Genomic DNA, 7,355 nt, shown 5'->3' on the forward strand with positions numbered 1-7,355 from the left:
TATGTGAGAATACCTACAATATTAAGGGAAAATGGGAATTGGAATCTAATATTATAATAGAAGACAAACTTTGGGATAAACTTTGTAACAGCAGTCATAAAGGTATCAGCAGTCAGCAGTGGAAAGAATTTGACTGGAAATTCAAAATCAGATTTTTTCGTACCCCTTTGGCTGTTTCAAATTTTGTTAAAGATTCCTCAGCAGCTCTATGCTGGAGACAATGTGGTAAAATAGGTGATCATACACACATATTCTGGGACTGTCCAGTTATTTTTGAATATTGGAAAGATATTAAAAACGAAATTGAGAAAATTATGAAAAGAGAAATCCCCTCAAGCATGCTGCTTTACCTGCTTGGTGTTATACCGGTCAACCTTTTCACTGCTGACCAAAGATATATTTTGCATATTTTACTATTGGTTGCCAAGAAAAATGTAACAGCAAACTGGAAGAATGTTAAATCACCGACCGTGGCTGAATGGAAACAGAGGTTGAGACAAGTGTATCTTATGGAAAGAATGACTGCATCATTACAGTTGAAAATGGACCTTTTTGATCGGAGGTGGAGCATGGTCGGAAAATACTTATTAATATGAATTTATTGAGACTGGTGAGGCTGTGTGTTTTTTGTTTCTTTTTTTTTTTTTTTTAGTAATGGAAATGGACCCTGACATGATGCATTCTATTTGCTCCTCCTTGTTTTTGGCATGTCTGTATCTTCTATACATCACTGATCTTGTCTCAGATGTTGTTCACTGTTTAACTGAAAAACTCTAAATAAAAAGTTCAAAAAAAAAAAAAAAAAAAAAGAATATTTATTAACATTTGCATATAGGAATTCGATATGTGAATAATCTTTGGTAAATAGACTCCTTATAGATGATATGATTTAAGGAAGGTGATGAATCCATAGTTGAACAGGGAAGGGATTTAAAATTTTGCAGTGGCATCCTGATTGGCTGAGAGAGGTCGTGGCAAAGTTTGATTGGATAAGTAAAAGAGTGAATACCCATAGTCAGCTAATTGAAGGAAGCAGTGGCAGTGGGAGTGGGATAGAGAGAGTTATGAATGAACACAAAGTCTTAAAATAAGAAAAGAGGACAGTAACACAAAGAGGCTTGTAGTTCAAGTAAAATTGTATTATGATCCTTTACACCAAAGCATTTGCTTTACAATAACAATGGACAATCAGTCTTGAAACAGCACAGGTCACACAATATGGCAATGTGGCAATATGTATGTTTTTCCATCCTTCTCATGGGAAAACTATTTGTCACATTGACTGTAACAAATCAGCTCCTCAATAGAAATGACAATATGAATCAGCTCTCTCCTCGACACAGTAAGCATTAAAATGCTCATCAAAATAAAGTGTCTCAACACCACAAGTCAAAATAAAAGCCTGACCTTCATTTATTATGATGTTATTGTCCCTTCCGAAAACAGGAATTTTCATATTTGTCCTGATACAAACTCATCAATTTGATACTCAGTTCCATAATTCTTTACCCAATTAGTTGACACATCAGAGTATGCATTCACATTTAACACTGAACTTAAAGTCTCACTACCCTCCAACCAATCAACAGTTTCCTTCCTCACTGGACAAAACTCAAACCTCTGAAAATATTTTTTTTCCCAGTGATAAACTAACTGTCTCTTGTGTTATTTTACTAATGTTTTTGAAATATTTTTCAAATTCTTAACAGATCTCCTAAAAATTATGTTTGGCCTCAAACCGGACCTATTTTACAAATACACCTTGGGTAATGTATCATAAAATGATGCTTTGGAATAAATCTTCTCTCAGGAAACAACGATTTGAACAGCTTGTGGTGATCATTTATCAAATTCTTCAAATAATATTTCTTACCATTAATGACAACTGGCAAAAATACAATATTTACTATCTGAATCAAGAGGAGGAGCGGGTTCCAATAACAGTTATTTCTCTCAGCTACATCATCAAAAATAGGGGGAGCAGACACCATGACTGGATAGAATTTAATCGAAGATCTTTGATGCCCTCATCCATTTTAAACCCACTTGGTCTTTGGATCCCCTGTGACAATGTTTCCAAGGATAGATACTCCTACTATTGACAAGGTGTTGAAAGACAAGTTTCAATTCATACTGCACTATCTTCAAGCAAATCATGCATAGTGTCAACTGCGTAGTTATTGGAGGAGTGGAAAAAAATTTAATGTATTGAGAAAGCATGTCTTTTTTACAGCAGATGCTGATGGCAACATAGGATCTTCTTTTAGTGCTGCACAATGTTCTGTATGGATTTATTTTGTACGAAAAATAAAGCCAGGGTTGTCTTCAGTGAGGACAGACTGAGACTCTTCCTTTGTGGTTAAACAAAATCTACAACAATACGTTGCATTGAAAGACTCAACATAACCAAATAGTCCATGTAAACCTAGATTATCACCTATCACCTATCATCACATATCTTCATAAAATACCTTTTTTATGTTGTTTGGCCTGCAAGAAACTCTCACTGTTCTTGAACATTGACTTCAGGGTTCCCGAGATGGGTACATACACAAATTTATCTGTTACAGGAATCTGATTATAAACACCTGCTGTTTGATCTCTGCTTACATAAAATCTTACCCCTAGAATGTATTCTACAGGGGTATCTATTTCTCACTTTTCCCTCAAAGAACTTTTGACACTTTGCTTTTGTGTTCAAGACTGAGAGGGATTTTCTAGATTGTCAAAACAAATTTCTACCTTATTTTCCAAATCTGTATCTCAATTTCCTGAGATCTCTGAGAGAACCGCCTCTCTTGCTTGTGTGTGAATAACATTTACAAGCTCTTCCATTGATTCTACCATTGCTTGTACTGTGCTCTCAGCAACACCTGGTGCTTGTAACTGTGCAACAACAGAACAACACATGTTCAACAAATTATGCTTGTCAACAGAAGCCTGGGCGATCACTGGAGTGTCTCTACAGACTGCTTGTGAAGTTGAAGGCTGATCATATTCTTGAGTGCCCACATCATCAACAGTATTTGCTGAAACAGTGTCCCTGTGTAAATGAATATGGTGTTTCTTGAACCCTGAAGAAGTGCAAAATGATGATGAATCCTTGTTGTCCACATTTCAAACGTAACGTATGTATATGTATTGTGTATATGTATCACCTCAAGTATCAAGTGTGCGACAGCCTTGCTCTGAGCTTCTTGACTCTGAGACTTTTCTTGGCACTTCCCATGTCCATGTTGAATACTGTCATTTGGATAAACGTGTGTGTAGGAGCTGTTGAGGGATACATGGTAGTTCACACTGATGTGCCTTGAGGAGCTTGTCAAAGGCTGTCAGGGATGTCTGCGCCTCACAAGGGATGGCCTTGTAGTTAACTAGAACTTCTAGATCTTGTCCCTTTGTTCACCAACACACAGGAGGAAGGGCTGTTCAGGATCCAAACTTCAAAGGAAGGTGTCAACACTGGCCCCAATCTGCAACATAAACATAAGAGGAACCATAAGAAAACATTAAAATGGCCTATTTAGCTACTAAAATCAAATGTGCCCCCAACAAAAGCAGTATCATAACAGTGGTATAAAAAGCACACTAAAACATGGCATACCCTTAGATATCTCACAACATGACTGACTGCTTCATATGAGCTGATTTTAGCAATCTTCTTGTGGCCTTTTGAGGTACAGGGAAGTAGGTGAACCATCAGTGGAATGCTTGACAGGTCACTGTCCCAGCCTAGGGGCAAACTGGAAGAAAACATGAGAACAAAAAAAAAAAAAAGAAAAAAAAGACAGCTTGTCAGAAACATTTACAACTGAAAATAGCCGCAAAGAAATCCAGATTATGCCTGAGACAAGATTTAAACCTTTCAGATTATTGTAAGTAAAAAAAAATATTTTAAAGAGAATGAGCCATGCTTACTAGAATAATCAGATTTTTGGCTGCGCAGACAAGGTCTTCAATATTTTAGGTTTTTGTACCCTGCCAGGACCCGAGGTTTGAAGTAAGTGGGCCATTTTGCCAAAAATCTCCCAGCAACTTTCTCTCCAAACATCAGGGGTCTTTAAGTTTAACTTGATTGAAGTTCCAGCGGTGAGTGAATGTGGCAAGAGCAGGCAGGGAATACTTGAAAGCGGTATGAGAGTTGTGGACTGTACCGTAGTGCAGGGGGGTCTCTCCTGAGGCTGGTAGTGAGGTGAATTCAGAGTAGCTAGCAGAACTTGGAGAACTGAGGGATGCAGGACTGGTGTTGCACCATGCAGCCAGAGCCAAGCAGACGGGAATCAGGAAGGTGGCAGACAGGAATCAGAGTCGCAGACAGAAGGCTGAGGTGACTACCAGGGCAGAGATGATGGAGGCAGGTCAGGAACAGGCAGGGTAAGTGCCGGAGAGGCAAACCAAGGGTGAGTGCTGGAATGTCTTGCATGGAGTTTGAAGAACAATCTGGCAAAGAGGGTGTGTGCTGACTTGCAGGGTGCAGGTGAATGGAAATTTTCCAGGATCAGGTGAGTACGGAAGAGGAGAACAGCCACGTATTTCTTTTTTTTTTGTGCATTGTTATCTCGTGATAACGACTTATTATTTCATTATCTTGATATAACAAAGATTATCTCATGATAACAAATTAATTATTTCGTTATCTCGACATAACAGAGATTGTTTTCTCGTGATAAAGAATTAATTATCTCGTTATCTTGACATAACAAAGATTGTTTTCCCATGATAATTGTCAAGTCTGATGATTACGCACTGGTTAATGTGATCGTCTTGATTTCAGCCTATAAGAGCTGCCGTGGTCCTGCTAGATGCCTCCTACTGCTGCTGTTATCATTAGTCACACTTCTACTGTTATTATACACATATGATTATTGTCACATACAATATATTTCCAAATAGTCGCCCAGCGGCAAATAGCCACCAGGCACCTAATAGCCGCTGGGGGTTTGACCCCATTTTGCGTATTAAACGCTGGGTCCGATTAAATGCCGGGGCGATTATTTCCTCATTCAGGAAGAAAGAAGCTCGCGAGGGCTGCTCTCTCCCTGCCTGCAGGGCTGTCCCTCCTGAGGGACTGTTTGCGCTTTTACGCACGGGTCGGTGGTGAAGTGGCGCACATGACTCGTGCTACGGACGAATGGACGGACAGACAGCCACGTATCTAAAACAGGTAATACATCTGGCTACATCTTTCCCACATCAAATATCCGTGATCACCTACACCCGCGTGCGTAAAAGCGCACACAATTCCGTGTCCTCTCCCCGCGGATGCTGTGATTTGATGGCCTGGTACATTGTAGCCCACTCTTATAAGACCCAATAATAATAATAATAATAATAATAATAATAATAATAATAAGCTACTGTGGACCTGCTTTTCAGCTAACTCCTCTGGTAATTTTATTAAAAGGCATGGCATATAGGTCCACAGTAGCTTATTATTATTATTATTATTATTATTATTATTATTATTGGGTCTTATAAGAGTGGGCTACAACGAGTAGCCTACGGGGCCATGAAATCACAGCACTTGACAATTATCACGGGAAAACAATCTTTGTTATATCGAGATAACGAGATAATTAATTCGTTATCACGAGAAAACAATCTTTGTTATATCGAGATAACGAAATAATAAGTCGTTATCACGAGGTAAAAGTGCACAAAAAAAAAAAATACATGGCCGTTCTCGTCTTCTGTATGTGAGGGAGAGAAGCAGACTGTGACATTTTCACCTTCATCTGCTAGAATTGGAAAGTGGAAAGTTGAATTTTTGTAGCGGGCCTACAAGCATAATATTTGACATCACAAATAGTGTGGAAGTCAATCCTAGTCCAATACAATTTACAGAAGTGTGATGTTGAAACCTAAGGCCCCACACACTGTACTTATGCTGAGAATGAACTTCACAGTTATTTAGGAGACATCTTGTGTCCAACAGGAAAACGAAACCCAAGCATTGATTTTTTTTTTTTTATGATTTTTTTTCCCTTTTTAACCTGTTTTTAGTAAGCCTCTGATCCAGAAAAAAATTCTTTCATCATTTTTTATTTTTTTTGAGGAATCTCTGGAAACGTTGCAAAATTGCAACAGCGGGTCTTAGTGGTTACAAATATCACCACTTCACTTTTAACAAAGTGCAATTATTATTAGGCATTGATCACTCATTCATTCATTCATTCATTCATTCATTCATTCATTCATTCATTCATTCATCTTCTAACCGCTTCATCCTCTTGAAGGTCACGGGGGGGGGGCTGGAGCCTATCCCAGCTGACATCGGGCGAGAGGCAGGGTACACCCTGGACAGGTCGCCAGACTATCGCAGGGCTGACACATAGAGACAAACAACCATTCACGCTCACATTCACACCTACGGACAATTTAGAGTTACCAATTAACCTAGTCCCCAGTCTGCATGTCTTTGGACTGTGGGAGGAAGCCGGAGTGCCCGGAGAGAACCCACGCTGACACGGGGAGAACATGCAAACTCCGCACAGAAGGGCTCCCACGCCCGGGATTGAACCGGCAAGCATTGATCACTCAATAAAATCAAAACATGCATCTTAAAAATGTATTTAAGATGAAACAGTTTCATACAGAGCATCCATCCATCCATTCATTTACATCTGCTTATCCGGGGCTGGGTCGCAGGGGCAGCAGGCCGAGTAAAGCACTCCAGACATCTCTCTCCCCAGCAACGCTTTCCAGCTCCTCCTGAGGGAACCCAAGGCGTTCCCAGGACAGATGAGATATGTAATCCCTCCAGTCTGTTCTGGGTCTGTCTCGGGGCCTCCTACCCGGAACCCCACCCAGGAGGCATCCTGATCAAATGCCCTAACCACCTCAACTGACCCCTTTCAACGTGAAGGAGCAGCAACTCTACTCTGAGCTCCCTCCAAATGTCACAGCTCCTCACCCTATCTCTAAGGCTGAGCCCAGCCACCCCACGAAGGAAACTCATTATCGCTGCTTGTATCCGCGATCTCATTGTTTCCTTCACTACCCAGAGCTTATGACCATAGGTGAGAGTTGGGACGTAGATGGACCAGTAAATCAAAAGCTTCTCCTTCCGGCTGAGCTCCCTCTTCACCAGGACTCATCACTGCAGGTGCTGCACCGAACCATTGATCCATCTCACGCTCCATTCTACCCTCACTCATGAACAAGACCCCGAGATACTTGAACTCCCTCGCTTGAGGCAGTAACTTTCCCCCAACCTGCAGAGGGCAATCCACTGGTTTCCAGCAGAGAACCATTGCCTCCGATTTGGAGGTGCTGACACTCATCCTGACTGCTTCACACTCAGCTGCCAACTACCCCAGTACATGCTGGAGATCACGGTGTGATGAAGCCAACAG

At 40.6% G+C, this 7,355-nt stretch overlaps 1 long non-coding RNA gene across 1 annotated transcript; it reads right to left on the bottom strand.

The window, feature by feature from the left end:
• Window positions 1-1,151: 1,151 nt before the first annotated feature.
• On the bottom strand, window positions 1,152-5,431 carry LOC125883039 (uncharacterized). The gene is made up of 3 exons (XR_007448440.1): window positions 3,919-5,431; window positions 3,605-3,743; window positions 1,152-3,473 (listed from the first exon to the last, which is right to left on the bottom strand). It is a non-coding gene; the product is annotated as an uncharacterized LOC125883039 (long non-coding RNA).
• Window positions 5,432-7,355: the final 1,924 nt, after the last annotated feature.

This window comes from Epinephelus fuscoguttatus, linkage group LG22 (assembly GCF_011397635.1).
Source record: "Epinephelus fuscoguttatus linkage group LG22, E.fuscoguttatus.final_Chr_v1".
In the NCBI taxonomy this organism is placed as follows: Eukaryota; Metazoa; Chordata; class Actinopteri; order Perciformes; family Serranidae; genus Epinephelus; species Epinephelus fuscoguttatus.